Here is a 16914-nt window from a genome sequence, read left to right as displayed (position 1 = left end):
AATCTTTGAAATTGGGAGGACATTTTTATAAAGCATGTGGTATCTTAAGGTTTATTAATAGGTGTACTGAACAATTGCTAAACCTATACAAATCATTGGTTACGCTATAGGTGGAATATTATGTCTAATTTTGCATCTTCTTTTTTAGGAAGTACGCCAAGGTCATGGAGAAGATGTGGAAGAGCATCCACTAAAATGAAACTAAAGATAAGAGAAGGAATGTTTTCATTAGGACAAAGAAGTTTAAGAGGAGATCAGATACAAATGTTCAATAATATTCTAGTGGGAAATTTAAGTCATAAAGACCTTTAGAAAACAATGGTAGAAACAGAGCCCACGGCAACTTTTAAAAGAGAGTAGATAAATAATTGAAAAATAAAACATTTAAAAGAATATAATGAAAGGGGAAAGCAACAGAACTGAATGCGTAGCTCTTTCGGAGAAGTGACACGAGCTTGTCGGGCTGACTAGTATCGTCAGCTATAAGATTTTATGATTCTGTAAAATTGAATCCATGTTTGGAAGCCTGACTATTCCAATATATCAGGCAGAAAATAAAATCTTAAGTGTGCATATGCTAACAAGCAAAGAAGTGCTAATGATCATATTAGCATTGGTGAAAAATTGACTTCTCCAAACGAAGATATATCATAGTTGGCACTGTCACTTATGAAATCTTGAAAAGCAGTCTTGAACAAATTTTAAGCAAACTTTGTAATTTGTGACGTTAGCATTTTGTTGTTTCCAGGCTTGTTAGCATGATTTCTAAAGTAATCCTTTACAACATCCAAAATTAATACAATGCCTGAAATATGAAAGTTCAACAATGCCACAAAAATACACATTTAGAAATCATATGAAATCCTAACAGTCACAGCAGTGTTGTGCACTAACATGAGCACTACACTTTTTAAACGCTTTGAGTACATTTCAGTGCAGTTTATGATACCTGTTTAAAGTTTATAATAAGGTTGATTTTGTTTGGATTATTGCCACATGTAGTTTGTTTATGGGCATTATAATGATGCATGTTCACAGACTTTATTAGAAACACAAAAGATATTTATTGATAAGAAAAACTGTACAGGGGCCAGCAGCCCACCCCACTGCCCTAGTACTGACATGTCTTCCGCCTAAGAGAGGACTCCACCCCCTTGGATGAGTTGCCCACTTTCATTCCCAATTATAAGAGGGAGATCTGATACAAATGTTCAATAATATTCCCCCAAGCCAGGTAACCCTGTGTTGCCCTGAAAGAGACAATCACCACAAACATAAAAGAGAAAATCAAATGCTCTTTTATCTTAAATAGGCTTAATGAGATCTGTGGTGCACTGTATGCTTTTATTTTCTACCACACCAGATCTTTGCAAGAGTTGAGTAAAATTACTTGGAACCAAATGTTTTCCTTATGATGCACTCAATGCTGATAAACCGCATAATTCTTGCCTGTCCAACGGGCTCATGAGTTTGGAGTCCAGTGTCAATCTGCTCTGTTTTTCAGTAAATAGCTTTTCATCATTAAACTCTCAGTTCTGAAATATGCCTGCAGGTTAGAGCCGTGATCCTGATTGCTTGGAAACTGGGATTAGAAATAGAGATGAGCATATGTATATCTGAACTGCACTGTGTCACTTGACGTTCTGTGCACGTCCTTATGATGAACCTGTGGTGCACAAGTTAAGTAAATACCATTAAATATATGTGTCACCACCTTAATTGATTGTAACTGCCGAAAAACTGAAACCTACTTGACTGAAGGATATAAAACTTGATCCCATTGGTCTTCATTGGATTGAGTTTGTGATATCACCACAGCAAGAGACTATGAATACTTTATTTGTATCATGCCTGTTTACAATATCAAATGTTACAAAAATTCTGATCTGTAGTCAGTCCAACAGGATACAGAATATCTTGCTCCTGCCATTTCTGCAGCCTACTAACCCAGTCCCAGCATTGGTTAGGAGCTATGCCTGCATAGCAGCAATTCAGCCTGAAATATACTTAGCAACCATCAGTACTGTTTTGACATTATAAAGCATCTCATTGCAAATGCCCATTTTAATCAGTTTTCTTTTGCAACAAGAAACCAAGTGTCTACTGGAATGTATAAAATCATATGTTCCAGGTCAGAAACAGTCCATTTGGCCCTCCAATTCAGTTTTGTACAAACTGACAGAAGAAACTAAATAATTATTGTACAGCTGTGTGACCAGATCTTTGACTCCTTTACACCTCCTCCAGATACCATGCTCTAAGGGCGTTGGCTACCATGCTACCATGGACTTGCATTGGCGTGGTTCATGATTATACTTGGCGAAGTACAGCAGTGGTTTGCAGTTGCCTTCTGCAGTATGGCTGACCAGGAAACACTCTTTCTTTTGCATCACCTGTGTTATTTCCCGTTTGAATGTTTGCTTTATTCCTACTTCAGAATTCACCACAGATATTGTTGTTGTTAGCTTTAAAATTTGTATTTGACATGTTTCTGTAATTTTAGAACTTTCCTCAAATATTTTTGAAACGAGAAGTGGAACACTTGAGAAGTGTAAATAGCACTCTTGAAAAGAAAGTAAAAGATGGTAACTTCTGAGATGGACTTTTGTTCAAAAACTTATTCTGTAACATTTTGTGAATCTAGAGTAATTTTGGAAATGGTTATAATGAAATGTATCTGTAAATATGTTGGGGTACTGTACATCCAAGTTAAAAACATTTTTGGTATTTATTGTGCGGGCATGGTGTTTCTATCTTTCATCAATCGACCAGTGAACGTAAACTTTAATTGTGCAAATGACATTCACTTGAATCCCTAAATTAGCACTACAAATAATTCTCTATAACAAATTACAGTTGTTGTAATAATATTTCATTGTACTGGTTGGAATTCTCCCATAATTATTTATGACGTAAATACTGTGAGAATTAGTTTAAGATCTGGGTAAAACTAGACATATTTGAACGTTGTTTTCCCATTTGTGTATTTTGCATATTAATTATTTTATTTGTTTACTATATTTGCACAATTAAACATTTCTGGGTACATGTTTGCTGTTGTTACACTTAGATTTTTATAATTGGATCTCCCTCTCCAAATACACTATTTAGCAGGAAATTTGGGTAAATGATTATATATACTTTGTTTTTCTTTCTAAGAATATGTGTTTTTCTAGCAATATTTTAGCAAATAATTCAAAATATTTTTTTTACCTTGTAAAATGCGTATTGGCAAACAATACTGAGCAATGGAAATCAAACTCACTTTTGTAAGTGACCGTTTCTTTTTTCTCTCTCCCTCGTACTAGACAGTAATTTGCACTCTTCACCTCTTGCGTGTAATCTACAGGTTATTTAAAGGAACAGTTCACAATATCACGGATGACTATTTATGTCTGGGTAAGGATACCAGCCAAATGAACTGTGCAGCTTTTCTAAATTTTTGCTGTCACACACAATTCACCTGTTTACGAACAAAATGCCAACGGTTACCATGGTGTTTACGAGAAGTCCTATCATAGATTGCATTTTTCATAACCACAGTACATCTGCAGACTATGCTTCCCCTATTAGTACAACTGAATAGCAAAGAGGGTTTTGGGTTTCTTTCGAGACCATTCTCGTTGATTTTTAAAAATTCTCTAGGGTTTCTAACTAAATTAAAGAACAGGGTAGGTGACGGTTCCCCAGCTTACCCAGCTATAGCGTAGGTACCGTTAGTCACGTTAATTGTGGGTGTACCTGAAAATGGAAATTTAAACTCAATTAATTATTTTTTCTTATTTTAATGTGCAGAATTATGATGCATTTCCACAGACAAGCATTTCTTTGTGACACAAATTTGATATTTTTAAGCATTTGACTGGAAGCAATGTTCTGATCAGTGGACTGTTTTTCCTTCTTGAATTAAATATTACACACGCTTATAAAAAGTATCTAATTTCACTATTCAGTTGTTTTGGGAATATAATGTTTAGTTTGGGGATTGAATTTTTAAAATGCAAAATAATGAAGCACCTGGTTTGAGATGTTGGAAAACATTTAAAAAATTTAGGATACCCAATTATTTTTTCCTATTAAGGGGCAATTTAGCGTGGCCGATCCACCTAACCTGCACACCTTGAGTTGTGGGGGTGAAACCCACGCAGACACGGGGAGAATATGCAAATTCCACACGGACTGTGACGCAGGGCTGGGATTCAAACCCAGGTCCTCAGCGCCGTAGTCCCAGTGCTGACCACTGTGCCATCCCAGAAAACATACCTAAAGTGGTTGTAATTCAAAGGGTAGCCTATGCTTATTTAACAAGATCGAGAGATGGAAAGAAGAATGAACAACTGGTGGTCCTCATTTAGCTTTGAAATGGAGCCTATGGGTCTGGTAAGATTGCAGTTGTCCTCAATAGAGAGATAAATTATTCATGTGCATCCTGGAAGGGACGGTTTGGAGGGCTAAGTTACTTAATTTAAATCTCTCTGGGACATCCCAGGTGTGTCTTGGGGCTAGGTTTTGGGGATATATCCTTTTGTTTTGGGTTTATCTGTCTGATTCCCAGAAGCAGCTTTGAGTCAGAGGCTGTAGACCAGTAGCAGAGGGCTATCAGAAATCAAGGGTGTTTCATGATTTTGGAGTCACTGAGCAAGGACATGCATGCTTGAGATCGCGAGATGTCCAACAGGATTTTGAGGGTCGCCCAGCGGATGCTGGGGTAAGGACCCCAAGAAATCACAGACCATGGAGAACAGCAGGGACACTGAGAGAAATCAAAGTGAATTCCTGAGAAAAGTGAAGGAACCCTTAAGATCCTATAAAATGCACGGGACTTCTGGGTGGAAATAAAAGTAGAGCAGGGAGTGTTCCCTTGAATTATTTGGCCTAAAGGAATGTCAAAGTCATAGAATTTACAGTGCAAAAGGAGGCCATTTGGCCCATCGAGTCTGCACCGGCCCTTGGAAAGAGCACCCCACTTAGGCCCAGGCTTCCACTCTATAACCCAGTAACCCCAGCTAACCTTTTTGGACAGTACGGGCAATTTAGCTTGTCCAATCCACCCAACCTGCACATCTTTGGACTGTGGGAGGAAATCGGAGCACCCGGAGGAAACCCACCCAGACACAGGGAATGTGCAGACTCCGCACAGACAGTAACCCAAGCCGTAAATCGAACCTGGGATCCTGGAACTGTGGAGCAACAGTGCTAGCCACTCTGCTACCGTGCCGGTTTATGAAATGTGGTGTTAAGTTTGTGGTGCTTGCTTTGTTCAACTCTTGTACACTAAAAGTTTTTGTTTAAAATGTGAAATATTGTGGCATGTTCTTTCAGTTAATCATTGGGAGTTCAAATTTAGGTTACTGGTCCCCCTTGAGATCATGACACTGTTTGGTATAAAATTAGTTTGTACAGTTGTTTAAATATTTGAAATGAGATATTACCGAGATATGGTGATTTATTGTATTTATGATTTACAAAAGATAAAAGCAGATTGACTGTACAGATATGTGGGCGTCACTATGGCACAGTGGTTAGCACTGCTGCCTCAAGGCGCTGAGGACCCAGGTTCGATCCCGGCCCCTGCTCACTGTGTGGAGTTTGCACATTCTCCCCGTGTCTGCGTGAGTCTCACTCCCACAACCCAAAGATGTGCAGGGTAGCTGGATTGGCCACGCTGAATTCCCCTTAATTGGAAATGAAAAGATTTGGGCACTTATCTACAGATATGCATCTGAAATGCTGTATCCTACAAGCATGTTGTACCAAGAGCTGCAAGTGACATTGAGCTGGAGGACTCTATTTGGACTATACAATGGGGTGAATGGCCTCTTTCTGTGCTGTAAATTTCTGTGACTTCTATTTCAACTCGTTTGAAACATTCAACAGCAAAAGCAAATCAATGTTAAGGGACTTAGTTGGACTTTATATTACACCGTAGAGTTTAGCCATCCATTCTGTCTGCAATTTGGGTTTGGTAGTAACTCTGTTCTGTGCCACCGCAGCTCGCTAGATTCTTTATTTGTCCATAGAGTACTTAAACAAGATTAGCCACCTGAAATAGCATCACCTACTTTGTATCAAAATATTAGGGACATTAAAAATCCTTCAATTGAGAGCAGGAACATCCTTACTTTTCGATTGACATTCATAAAATATTTTTTTACTTTTTATTTTTAGCATTTATTTAAACAGTTTAATAAAAATGAAAGATGCCACAGAAATTAGGATTTATGTATGTGCCAAATATCCTAATTTACCAAGATAAAGGCACATGATTTGTTACAGTTGAAATCTGACAAAGCATGATGAAAGCATGTAGTTCTTCACTGATGTGGTCCTGCTTAGGAATCATTCTTCCAGAATGAGGGGCGGTGAAACTTAAGCTCTTGCACAAATTGTTTTTTCAACATGTAAAAACTGATATCAGTGTGTCAACAGGAAATTCATTTTCCCTCAAAGGTGCAACCTCCCTCCTCCACCCACCTTGAAGCACTGCACACGATGCATAAAAATCTTCCAATATTTGAGAACCAAGTACTTGACTATTTTTGTCCAGTTGATTTTTGTAACCATATGAAGGTGGTATTACAGAGTGGGCGAGATTAAAATCTCTTGAGTGTATTGCAAAAAAGCGAAATTGAACCGATAGAAAAACATATCCTAAATTTCCAACGGTATTTTCAAATCGGTTCATTCAAATGTAAATGGTTCAGGCTTCACAATACATCTCATTATCATACAATTATCATGCCGCAATGTGAAATTATTCCAGCATTTTTACTGAACGAAAATCATCTGTGCCTGTGCTAACAAGTGGTGTGAATTCTGATGTAAATACAGCTGTCAGCAGACACTGAAAGGGAAATGGAGATGCTTCATCAGATAACTCGTGTAAATGGCCACCATTTCTATACCAGCACACAGTTATTTTGGGCAAGCTCTATTCCAAAATTAAGTAACTATATACTTTGGAATAGATTGTTCGCTTGTTATGTAGAATGTCAAGATGAAAGATTTTCAAATTACATGCCTTCAGATAAGTTAAAACAAAAGATTGTAGAATTTGAAGTTTTACGAATAAGATAGCAGTTTCTGAAATTTTAGAAATTTGTGTTTTTAATGCATACTTATGAAAATATATCAGGACGTTTTAATGTTTACTTTGGACTTTTCAAAAGGCAACAGTTTGAAAGATGAAGTTACATAGTTGAAAAATAAATATGCGCTTATCAGCAGCATTGTTCTCTGTTATACTTCAAGAGTCTAAAATGCAAATGGATTTCGCAATTATTTTAAGGTAAAAAGAGAAATAGATTCTGAGTAATAAAGAGCAACTATTGCAGCTCAAATTAATGTATGAGCATTTGAATCAGGAAAAATGAAACTTTTCCTGAAATGTGAAATGCGTAAGGGGAAATGTTCAGACAAAAGACACAGGAATGTGAAAATAGATCTATATAAAAACTGTTGAAAATAAATTTTGTGTGCAAAAATTTTCTTCATATTTTGTTTATGAAAATGTTGTAAGCTTTGTACATTTTGTTATGGTAATATCTTTACAATAAAAATTGATCAAGTCCTTTCCACTGAATCTGCCGCTAACTTCATAAGCTATGAATCTGTTGGTTACTTCGAACTGAACAACTTTCTTCTTCTACTTGAATGCTCACGTCTGTTTTTTTCTTTTCTTTAATTGGATAATTTCTACTCTTTATTTTATAATATAATATGTAAAGGGACTGGTTTAGCACAGTGGGCTAAACAGCTGGCTTGTAATGCAGAACAAGGCCAGCAGCGTGGGTTCAATTCCCGTACCTGCCTCCCCGAACAGGCGCCAGAATGTGGCGACTCGGGCTTTTCACAGTAACTTCATTGAAGCCTACTTGCGACAGTAAGTGTTTATTATTATTAAAGGGTTTCACCCCAATCACATTCCAGAAAACACTCGTAGGCAGAGCTACCGTGCCAGTTTATAAGACCATAAGACATAGGAGTAGAATTAGGCCATTTAGCCCATTGAGCTGACTCCACCATTCGATCATGGCTGATATATTTCTCATCGCCATTCTCCTGCCTCTTCCTGTAACCACTGATCCCCTTATTAATCAAGAACCTATCTCTGTCTAAAAGACACTCAGTGACTTGGCCTCCACAGCCTTCTATGGCAATGAGTTCCACAGATTCACTACCCTCTGGCTGAAGAAATCTGCATCTCAGTTTTAAAAGATCATCCCTTCGGTCACAGTCTGTGCCCTCAGGTTCTAGTTTTTCATACTAGTGGAAACATGTTCTCCACATTCACTCTACCTCGGCCTCTCCGTATTCTGTAAGTTTCAATTACCTTCCCTCATATCCTTCGAAACTCCAAGTACAGATCCAGAGTCCTCAACAGCTCCTCATTTGACAAGCCTTTCATTCCTGGGATCATTCTTGTGAACCTCTGGACTTATTTGATTGGGTTTTTTGAAGATGACTGATGAAGGGGCTGGTTTAGCACAGGGCTAAATCACTGGCTTTTAAAGCAGGCCAGCAGCACGGTTCAATTCCCGTACCAGCCTCCCCGAACAGGCGCCGGAATGTGGCGACTAGGGGCTTTTCACAGTAACTTCATTTGAAGCCTACTTGTGACAATAAGCGATTTTCATTTTTTCATTTTCAAGGATGGCAGTTGATGTTGGACTTCAGTAAAGCCTTTGACAGCGTCTCCCTCATAGCAGACTGGGTGAAGTCACCATCAGAGCTGAGCTAGCAAGATGGATACAGAACTGGCTTGGTCATAGAAGATTGAGGATTGTGGCGGAAGGGTACTTATCTGAATGGACGGCTCTGACTAGTGGTGTTCCGCAGGAATTAGTGCTGGGCCTTTTGTTGTTCATAGTATATATAAATGATTTGGAGGAAATTGTAGCTGGTCTGGCCCCGGAAGTGCCGAAGGTTTTAGTTCAGACAGGCATTAATTATCAAGGGGAGGTCATGCCTGACAAATCTGTTAGAATTCTTTGAGGAGGCGCAGGCTCTTTGTTACACCCCCTCCTAGGCCAGCACACCTTTCCTTAGTTACGGGGTCCAAAACTGCTCATAATATTCCATATGCAGTTTGACCATACTTGTACAGCCCCAGCAGTACAAAACTGCTCTTGTATTCTAGCCCCCTCGGAATGAATGCTATCATTACATTTGCCTTCCTAACTGCCAACTGAACCTGCATGTGAACCTTATGAGGATCCTGTACCAGGACTCCCAAGTCCCTTTGTGCTTCAGATTTCTGAAGCCTTCCAAATTTAGAAAATAGTCTATGCCTCTATTCTTCCTACCAAAGTGCATAACCTCACACTTTTCTAATATTCCATCTGCCACTTCTTGGCTCATTCCCCTAGCCTGTTCAGGTCCTTCTGCAGCCTCCCACTTTCTCAACACTACTTGTTCCCCTACACATCTTTGGACCATATGCAAACTTAGCAACAATGCCCTTAATTCTTTCTTCCAGATCGATAATGTATATCGTGAATATCCATGGTCCCAACACTGACCCCTGAGGCACACCGCTAGTTACCAGCTGCCATTCTGAAAAAGACTCCTTTATCCCCACTTTTGCCAGTCAGCCAATCCTGTATCCATGCCAATACCATGCCCCAACATCAAGGGCTCTTAATTGGCAGCCTCCTGTACGGCACCTTTCAAAAGCCTTCTGGAAATCCAAATAGATCACATCCACTGGCTTTCCTTCGTCTAACTCCCTCGTTACCTCCTCAAAGAACTCTAACGGATTTGCTAGACATGACCTCCCCTTGAGAAAGCTGCGCTGACTCAGCCCTATTTCACCATGCACTTCCAAGTACTCAGCAAGGTTACCCTTAATAATAGACTGTAAAATCTTAGCAATGACCGAAGTCAGGTTAACCGGCCTATAATTTCTTCTCTTCTGCCTTCCTCCCTTCTTAAACAGGGGTGTTACATTAGCTATTTTCCAGTCCTCCTGGACCCTCCCTGCTGCCAGTGATTTTGCCACTAATGCCTCCACAATCTCTTCAGCTATTTCCTTTAGAAACCTGGGGTGTAGTCCATTCGGTCAGGGTTATTTATCCACCTTCTGACTTTTCAGCTTCCTCAGCACCTTCTCCTTAGTGATGGCCACTATAGAACATACAATGCAGAAGGAGGCCATTCGGCCCATCGAGTCTGCACCGGCCCATTTTAAGTCCTTTAACCCTAGCCCCATAATCTAATAACCCCTCCTAACCTTTTGGACACTAAGGGCAATTTAGCATGTCCAATCCACCTAACCTGCACGTCTTTGGACTGTGGGAGGAAACCGGAGCACCTGGAGGAAACCCACGCAGACACGGGAGAACATGCAGACTCCGCACAGATAGTGACCCAATGGGGACTCGAACCTGGGATCCTGGTGCTGTGAAGCCACAGTGCGAACTACACTCATCTCTGCCCACTGACTCTCCTGAAGTTCTGGTATGCCACTGGTGTCTTCCACAGTGATGCAAAGTACTAATCAGTTCCTCTGCCATTTCTATGTTCCCTATTACTAACTCTCCAGCCACATTTTCCAAGGTCCAATGTCCATTCTTGCCTCTCTCTTACCTTTTTATATATCGATTAAAAACCTCTTACAATCTTCTTTTATATTACTAGCTAGTTTACACTCCTATTTCATCTTCTCTTCCTTTATTGCTTTTTTAGTTGTCCTCTGCTCAAGTCTGCCTCATTATACATCACCAGATCCAGAATTGCCTGTTCCCTCATGGGCTCTACCACAAGCTGCTCCAAACAAAACATCTTGTAGACATTCTCCAAATTCCTTTTCTTGAGATCCACTACCAACTTAATTTTCCCAGTCCACCTGCATATTGAAGACCCCTTGATTATTGTAATGTTGCCTTTCTTATATGCCTTTTCTATCTCCTGATTTATTTTCTGCCCCACATACTGATTACTGCTAGGGGTCCTGTACATAACTCCCATAAGGATCTTATTTCCTTTCCGATTTCTCAACTCTACCCATACAGGTTCTATGCTTTCTATGACGTTTCTTGTTATCAATTTAACTTCATTCCTTACTAACAATGCAACCCTGCCCTCTTTGCCCATCTGCCTGTCCTTTCGATAGGACACATATCCTTGGATATTTAGATCCCAGCCCTGATCCCCTTGCAGTCAAGTCTCTGTGATGCCCACAACATTGTACCTGCCAATTTAAATCTGTGCTACACTCTCATTTACCTTGTTTCATATACTGCGCACATTTAGGTACAACAATCTTCAGTCCTGCATTGACTGCCTTCATTGTTGCTGACCTTATCTGCTGTGCCTGAAGTTAGATTCCTGCCGCTTTCTATACTTTCTGTTCTACTATTTCTTTTGTTTCCCATTATTGTTACTTAATACGAAGTTTCCACAAGCTTGGCCATACAATTCTCTTTGCCTTCTGCCAAAGAGTTTCTATACCATTGTCCCTGACTCTTGAACTCTGGCGACTTTCCGTCGATTGCTATGCGATAAATCTTCAAAACCACCTTAAGGTGTCCACTTATGGGCTTATAGTACCTAGAAGATGCGACAGGACCAGCTGACTGGTGTGTCCTGATATTTGTGGAGAGGGTGCAAGGGAGTCCGATAGCCAGGGGCAGACCCAGAAAATCTGGGGGTGCCGAGGTACTAGCATGTTTAACAGTAAAACCTCATTGCGGCTTTTTCTTGCTTCTCGGCCAGCTAATATAACCTGAGGGTATGGTCGCCAAAAATGGGTGTGCATACATGTTGGGTAAGGAATGACAGGCTGGGTCTCCTTTCTCCTGAAAAAGAAGGCCGAGGGGTGACCCACTGGAGATCTTTAAAATAATGAAAGATTTTGTTGATGGGTCCAGTGAGAATGTTTCCTCTTGTGAGGAGACGTGTAACTAGAGGCCTTCAAGATAAGATAATCACCAAGAAATCCAATAGGGGGCAGGGGGCAGAGTGTGAGATATTCGCCATAGGATTTCCAGATTTTCTACCTCTGACCTCTTATTTCATAGAATTTACAGTGCAGAAGGAGGCCATTCGGCCCATCGAGTCTGCACCGGCTCTTGGAAAGAGCACCCTACCCAAGGTCCACACCATCCCCATAACCCAGTAACCCCACCCAACACTAAGGGCAATTCTGGACACTAATGGCAATTTATCATGGCCAATCCACCTAACCTGCACATCTTTGGACTGTGGGAGGAAACCGGGGCACCCGGAGGAAACACACGCACACAGGGAGGATGTGCAGACTCCGCACAACCAATGACCCAACACGGAATCGAACCTGGGACCCTGGAGCTGTGAAGCAATTGTGCTATCCACAATGCTACTGTGCTGCCCTCTTGTAGCCATAGTATTTATATGGCTAGTCCAACTCAGTTTTTGAACACTGGTAATAGGCCCAGGATATTGATAGTGGGGTATTCAGCAATAGTAATGCCATTGAATGTCAAGGCACGATAGTTAAATTCCCTCTTGTTGCAGATGGTCATGGCCTGGCACTTGCGTGGCGCGAATGTTACTTGCAACTTGTCAGCCCATGCCTGGATATTGTCCAGTTCTTGCTGTATTTAGACGTGGACTGCTTGTGTCTGATGAGTTGCGAATGGTGCAGGTATTGTGCAATCATCAGCGAGCATCCCCACTTGAAATGAAAATGAAATGAAAATCGCTTATTGTCACGAGTAGGCTTCAATGAAGTTACTGTGAAAAGCCCCTAGTCGCCACATTCAGGCGCCTGTTCGGGGAGGCTGGTACTTCTGACTTTATAATGGAAGGAAGGTCATTGATGAAGCAGCTGAAGATGGTTGGGACTAATACACTACCCTAAGGAACTCCTGGAATAATGTTCTGGGACTGAGATGACTGGCCTCCAACTATTTTCCTTTGTGCTAGGTATGACTCCAGCCAACGAAAAGATTTCCCTCTGAAACCCCTTGACTTCAGTTTGTTAGGGCTACTTGATTCCATACTCAAAAAATGCTGCCTTGATGTCCGGGGCGGTCACGCTTATCTCACCTCTGGAGTTTCAGCTCTTTTGTCCATGTTTGAACCAAGGCTGTAATGAGCTCAGGAGCTGAGTGACCCTGGTGGAACCCAAACTGAGCACCAGTGGGAAGGTTATTGATGAGTAAATGTAGCTTGATAGCACTGTTGATAATCCCTTCCATACTTTTACAGATGACTGGAAGTAGATTGATGGGGTGGTAACTGGCCGGATTGGATTTGCCCTGTTGTCTGTGTACAGGACATACCTGGGTAGATGTTAGTGTTGTAGCTGGACTGGAAGAGCTTAGCTAGGGGTGCAGCAAGTTCTGGAGACAAGTCTTCAGTACTATTGCTGCAATATTGTCAGGTCCCATAGCCTTTGCAGTATCCAGTGCCTTCAGCCATTTCTTCATATCATGTGGCGTGAATCTAATTGACTGAAGACTGGTGTCTGTTATGCTGGGCAGCTCCAAAGGCGGTCTGTCTCATGCTTTCTGACAATATTTCTGAGAACATTAATTCCACAATATTTTCATCCAGTGGTTGTTTCGAGTTTTTGTGTCTGGTGAATTTTACTGCCCTGGTGGAGATGAGGAACAGCACGTCATCGTCTGATTAGGCATTTTACAGCCTTCTAGATTTGGCACGGTGTTTAACAATTTCAGACCATGAACTTTATGTACTCCATTATGATTCTGATTCTCTGCCAGGTTCTGGTTTGAATCTTATTGTTCAAATTTTTGCTTTCAGACAGAGCCATTCATTACTCTGGCATTTACACACACTTTGAACAAATATTTTTTTAGGCGATTTCCTACCTGCCCACCAACGATCTCTTTCTCGGCAGCGGGACGTGACCCACGGTTGGCCAGCGACGGGATATTCTGGACCTATCGCTATCAATGGGATTTCCTATGGAATTTTCCTAGGGAAACCTGCAGGCGGGGTTCGCTGTCGGTGGAACTGGAAGATCCCCCCCTTTGATACAATCAAAACAAACTCTTTGTTATTTGTTTGATGATCTCGCTTGCCCTCTCCCTGATCCCTTTGACAAATTTAGCATGCTGGGTACATGGTGGCATAATGGTATTTTCACTGGAACAGTAATCCAGCGACCTAAGAACAAAAAACAAAGAAAAGTACAGCACAGGAACAGGCCCTTCGGCCCTCCAAGCCTGTGCCAACCATGCTGCCCGACTAAACTAAAATCTTCTGCACTTCCGGGGTCCGTATCCCTTTATTCCAATCCTATTCATGTATTTGTCAAGATGCCCCTAAAACGTCACTATCGTCCCTGCTTCCACCACCTCCTCCGGCAGCGAGCTCCAGGCACCAACTACCCTCTGTGTAAAAAAACTTGCCTCGTACATCTCCAAACCTTGCCCCTCGCACCTTAAACCTATGCCCCCTAGTAATTGACCCCTCTACCCTGGGAAAATGCCTCTGACTATCCACTCTGTCTATGCCCCTCATAATTTTGTAGACCTCTATCAGGTCGCCCCTCAACCTCCGTCGTTCCAGTGAGAACAAACCGAGTTTATTCAACCTCTCTTCATAGCTAATGCCCTCCATACCAGGCAACATCCTGACAAATCTCTTCTGCACCCTCTCTAAAGCCTCCACATCCTTCTGGTAGTGTGGTGACCAGAATTGAACACTATACTCCAAGTGTGGCCTAACTAGGGTTCTATACAGCTGCAACATGACTTGCCAATTTTTATACTCAATGCCCCGGCCAATGAAGGCAAGCATGCCGTATGCCTTCTTGACTACCTTCTCCACCTGTGTTGCCCTTTTCAGTGACCTGTGGATCTGTACACCTAGATATCTCTGACTGTCAATACTCTTGAGGGTTCTACCATTCACTGTATATTCCCTACCTGCATTAGACCTTCCAAAATGCATTACCTCACATTTGTCATCTGCCATCTCCCCGCCCAAGTTTCCAAACAACCCAGTTTCAAATCCCTGTCAGGAAAACAGAGATAGTTTTAAGTGATCTATATTTGTATTGTTAAATATTAAAAATGAAGGATAGATTTAATTTGGTGTTTAAGTGTAAGAAGAGTAAACTCTAGTTAGATTCATGTTAGACAAAAGTGTTTGCATGTGTGGGGTTTTGGTTTCAGTTCAAACTGTGTTCCTATTGTGCTTGGAGAGTTTACAGTGTGAAAAGTAAATAAAAGCTTGGAGAAGGAATGAGGGTTGCTGATCAAGCAGAGGCATCTTTAGGATAGGAAGGCTTTTTGAATTTCATTTTAGCTGAATTCATATCAGTTGGTGACAGGAAGCTAGAGAATGAGCAGCTGTCAGCCCTGCTAGAAGAAAAGCCATTCAATGGAGTAGTGGTTACAAAAGCCAGTCCCAGAAATCTAAAGGACAGCTAGTTAAGGAAACTAGAGAAAAGAAGTTTCCATGAGGTCGGAAGTTAAAAGAACAGAAGAAACTGGAACAGGATACTGTTCATTGAAGCCACAGGCAGATCTGATAAAGAGTTGGCTAGTAAGAATCCAGAAATATATCAGAAGTGGTTCTCAGGTTTGTGATATCTTATGACAGACTGTGCAGTGATAGGTGAAATCATTGTGGAACAATCGATGGCCGGATCTCAAAGTTTGTGTAAAAGCATTTCAGACAAACGAATACTGGAAGGAGAGTTGGATACCCAGAGGTGGATCCTTGTTTGAAAGGATAGTTGGAAAACCTGGAGGTGAATCCTTGATTGAAACAGTTGATGGAAGGCATCAGTTGAAAGGTTTTTAAGCATGTCATTTTGGAGAGTGGAATTTGGAAACACTCGTATGACAATCATCTGGGGGAATTTGAGGAGAAAGCCACATAAGGTGGATTGAGTGGCATCTACCACTTGGTTTCAGAGTGGGATGTTGTCTGACCACAGTCAGCCTGTTGGGTTACAGGAACTTTATGTGCATTGAGAACATTATAACATAGGATATATTGTGTAATCTGTGTTATCCTTAAAATTTGTGTACATTTGTGAAGATAAGGGGGAGTGAAGGAGTATTATATTATAGTCAAACTTTTCCTGTTTAATAAATGTGTTTTTTTGCTGTTAAAAGATAATTGGCATTCCTGTGACTCTGTTCCTTTATGTTTTCTAAAAAAAAAAGTAACTTATGATCTTTTGAGTCGGTTCCATTCAGGGATCTTCCCTTCCTACAGTAACATTAACTGGGATCGTTACACACAACAGATGTAAAATTTGAATTCAATAAAAATTTGGAATTCTAAATTTAATGATGACCATGCATCCATCATCAATTGCCGCAAAAGCCTTATGGTTCACCAATGTCCTTTCAAGAAGGACATCCTCGCCTCATCTGGCCTACATGTGCCTCCAGACCCACAGCAATGTGGTCGACTCAGTTCAATGTAGGAGAGGTTACAATAGTCCCCATCCCACAAAATATGACACAGTGTATGGAAAGGCTCAGTAAACCAAGGTCCACCACACTAAGAAAACAAAAAGGGACGGTCAATAGAGAATTAAAGGTGCTATATTTAAATGCGCGCAGTGTACGGAACAAGGTAGATGAGCTTGTGGCCCAGATTGTGACTGGCAGGTATGATGTGGTAGGCATCACAGAGACATGGTTGCAGGGGGTTCAGGGCTGGCATTTAAACATCCAGGGATTCACAACCTATCGAAAAGACCGAGAAGTGGGCAGAGGGGGCGGGGTTGCCTTGTTAATTAGGAATGAAATTAAATCAATAGCACTAAACGACATGGGGTCGGATGATGTGGCGTCTGTGTGGGTAGAGTTGAGGAACCACAAAGGCAAAAAATCCATAATGGGAGTTATGTACAGGCCTCCTAACAGTGGTCAGGACCAGGGGCACAAGATGCACCACGAAATAGAAAGTGCATGTCAGAAAGGCAAGGTCACAGTGATC

General features: G+C 41.1%; 1 protein-coding gene across 1 annotated transcript in view; it reads left to right on the top strand.

The window, feature by feature from the left end:
- The window catches only part of agbl5 (AGBL carboxypeptidase 5), a 191252-nt gene extending 183670 nt beyond the window's left edge, over positions 1 to 7582 (top strand). Inside the window, 1 exon segment of the mRNA XM_072498931.1 lies at positions 149 to 7582. The gene's annotated coding sequence lies outside the window, so the exon portion shown is untranslated.
- Positions 7583 to 16914: the final 9332 nt, after the last annotated feature.

The sequence above is a fragment of the Scyliorhinus torazame genome, chromosome 4, assembly GCF_047496885.1.
Source record: "Scyliorhinus torazame isolate Kashiwa2021f chromosome 4, sScyTor2.1, whole genome shotgun sequence".
Lineage (NCBI taxonomy): Eukaryota > Metazoa > Chordata > Chondrichthyes > Carcharhiniformes > Scyliorhinidae > Scyliorhinus > Scyliorhinus torazame.
Note: the sequence above shows the minus strand (reverse complement) of the source record. Positions and strands in the feature narration are given on the sequence as shown.